The following is a 3,615-nucleotide window of genomic DNA, read 5'->3' as shown; positions in this document are numbered from 1 at the left end:
GTGGGTGAGGAAAATTCCGGGAATAAATCCTTTGCCACCTGCTGGAATAATCTGCTAAAGCTTGCAAACACCAAGGGATTTAAGGAAAACACCAGAAATTCCTGCCCTGCCTGCGTGGGAATCCTTGGAAAAGCTGGCAGTGACTTCCTGCCGTTTGTTCTGGGGTGGGAATTAAAAAAATCTGTTCAAAAACAGCACCGAAATAAAATTCTCCACCTGTGATTCCTCCAGGAAATGCTGGAATGGGAACAAGGAGAGAGGAGAAATTCCCCATGGGAATTATGGATCCCTGCTCTGGTGGAGGAGGCTCCGGCCTCAAATAATTCCTGATGGACAAAAACTCCGAATTCCAAGAGGAATTTTGGTCTTTTCAGAGGAAAACTCCTTCACTTCTCTAGAGCAGAAAAAGCAGCTGGAATTTTATTCCAGAGGGGACTCCGGCATCATCAAAAGCTGAGCTCAGAAAGGAGTTGGGAATTCGGGGATTTATGGCTGAGATTTTTGATTTTGATTTGATTTTGGGGAGTGGAATTGCTTCATTTTCCTTTTGCTTTCCTTCGCTTTTCCTGCAAACCCCAAACCCTTCCCTGCTCCCTTTTTAATAAAATTAGGGAAAAGTTTGATTTATGAGTTAAATGCTCCCTAAAACGATCACAGAAAATCCAAAGGGATGAATTCTTTATTTCCAGCCTGGGATGTGGGAATGCCTCAGTTCCCAATCCCAGCAGAGGGAAATGGGATCCCTCCAGCACCAGCAGCACTTCCCAGATTTAGGATTCCATTTTCCCTCTGGCAAATCCCACCAGGAAAACATGACGGGAACACCGTGTTTACCTCCCTGGTAAATGGATTTTTGCTGTTCCATTTTTATTCATTCCCTGTGGGACATCTTCCCAAATGAGGTTTAATTTATTCCCAGCTCCTGGTGTTTATTTCATCCCCTCCTTTTTTCCACCTGTGGAATAACTCCATCCCAACAGATGTTCCCTGAAATTTGAGGATGGAGAGGGAGCAGGGAAAAGCTGCTCAGAGGGAGGGGTTGGGGTGGGTTGGGAATGTGAGACCTTGCCTGGAGCGGGGAAAGGGGAAAAAGGGGGGAAAAGGGGGGAAAAAGGGGGAAAAAAAGGGGAAAAAAGGGGAAAAAGGGGGAAAAGGGGGAAAAGGGGGAAAAGGGGAAAAAGAGGGAAAAGGGGAAAAAGGGGAAAAAGGGGAAAAAGGGGAAAAAGGGGAAAAAGGGGAAAAAGGGGAAAGGGAAGGGAAGGGAAGACCCATGGATGCAAAATTCGGGATGAAGAGAAGCTGGAAAGCCCCAGCCTCACAACCCCATCCCAAAGCTGCTCATCCCAGGAGTTCTCCCTTTCCCAGCCCAGTTCCTCACTGCTTTTCCTGAGTTTTTATTATCCCAGCTCCCGGCCTCCCTCTCTCCAGCCAATCCAGTCTGAAATAATTACAATCATCTGACAAATTTTCCCTGTTTTCCCAGGGATGAGACATTTCCACTGCAGACAAATGGGTCCTGGCTGTTCCTGGGGAACATCCGTTACCTCCGACGGCGCAGGGAGTTAAATGGAGCCTGGGAAATAATCTCATTTCTGCCTACTCTGCTTTTCATTCCATTTTCCCTCCAGAGCAATTATCCCCAGGAATTGAATCACAGGGATTGACACCGCCGCTCCCTGCGGGAAAAGTGGGAAAACAACCGGAACCGCGGGAGGGAAAACAGGGAAATGGTTTGGGAATGAAGGGAAAAGGGGCTGGCAAAGGCAATTCTCCCTGTAGGGCAAAACTGCACTGGGATCCTTCTCCGGCTTCTCCGGACATTTTCCTGCCCTTGGCAGGGTGGGAATGGGATGAACCCTCCCAGGCAGAGGAGATGCTCCTAAAACACAGAATCCTGGCGATTTTTAAGGTCCTTTCCAACCCAAACTGTCTGGATTTTATGGAAAAACGGAGCCATTTCACTGGAATTTCCCAACCCTTCCCCTTCCAACTTTCAAACAGGCTGGGAATAAAATCCCTCTTATCAGCAGAGGGTGATAAATGCTGGGATATTTGATAAATGTGTTGGGATAGCTGATAAATGTTTGTATATTTGATAAATGTGTTGGGATAGCTGATAAATGTTTGGATATTTGATAAATGTGTTGGGATAGCTGATAAATGTTTGGATATTTGATAAATGTGTCGGGATATTGGATAAATCTGTTGGAATATTTGTTTAAATGTGTTGGGATGTTTGGATTCTTTTTTCCCAGCCCATTTTTTTCACTTTTTATGGATTAAAGGCTGAGCTTTCCCACGCTGAGGTTTTCCTTTTTTTTTCCAAGGTTGGGAGGGGAGGGAGCAAAACTTTGCTGCTTGGAATCCTGGGAAAAGTGGGATGATCCAGGGTTTTCCCTTCAGTCATAATCCGATAAAATAGAACCATTCCATATTATAAATAAATTTAGCAGCTCGAAACAAAAAGAGGGAAGGTTTAGATGGATTTTGGGAAGGAATTCCAGGATGGGATTGGATTCCCAGAGAAGCTGTGGCTGCCCCATCCCTGGAATGTTCAAGGTTGGAGAGAGTTTGGAAAAACCTGGGATAGTGGAAGGTGTTGGAGCTGGATGGGCTTTAAGGTCTCTTCCAAGCCCAGTCATTCCAGGATTCCATGATTTCTCGATCAGGATCCAACATCTGGGCTATCAAATGGAATCATGGGGAGAAATCCATGAAAAACCCCAAAGGACAACCCAAACTCTCGGATCCCAAGCTCTCGTTGACATTCCCCAAAAAATGGGAGCAGCTTTTAAAAGCAGAATTATCCAGGAAAAGCAATTCCTGGATAATTCTGAATCTGGTAACACAAAATCCCAGGAATTCTAAAACCACACCCCTCTGCAAATGGCCCTGGCCAGGAGCTTTTTTGTGGGAATTTTGCCTTTAAGGAATTTTTTTCCCCACTTTGAGCAGCTGCTTTTTAAAGGTTCAAATATCCCTGTAAAACAGGAAATGATGGAATTTTGGTCTGGTCGTTTTTCCCTGGTTTTGGACACGTCACACATTTAACAAGTGCCCAATAATGGTTCCGTGGCATTTGCTGGGGGAGCTGATGAGGATAATTACGGACAAAATTATGGATAACAGCTCATCCACAGGCTTTGCTTCCAGGGAAAAGCTGGAACACAGCTCCGTTCCACATCCCAGCGCTGAAGTGGAAATTCAGGACTGCATTCCCAAGCTGGTTAAATTTTCTTGGTTTCTTTTTCCCCTTGATTAATTAATCACCTGGAAGGTTAAAAATCCTTGGATTCATCTCAGCAGGTGCCAGGGATTGGTTTTCCAAAGGGCAGATTGGCATCAAACCTGGAAAATATGTGGAAAATTTTGGATTTTTATTAATAATGTCTGAGCAGCTTCAATTCCTTGCTGAGTTTATTACTCTCACTTCCAGCTATAAATATTTTATTTCCACCTGGATATTGTTATTATCCCCAATAAATATTCACTCCTATTTAATTATTAGGATGAAATCCCCAAAAATAAGCACATGTGCTATAGACAGATTGCAGAAGGAATAAATTTATTTAAAGTGGGTTTAAACTCTGGTTTTATGGTTTTTGTTGGAAAAGA

Source organism: Parus major, chromosome 14 (genome assembly GCF_001522545.3).
Source record: "Parus major isolate Abel chromosome 14, Parus_major1.1, whole genome shotgun sequence".
NCBI classification, from domain to species: domain Eukaryota; kingdom Metazoa; phylum Chordata; class Aves; order Passeriformes; family Paridae; genus Parus; species Parus major.
This window is presented reverse-complemented; position numbering follows the sequence as displayed.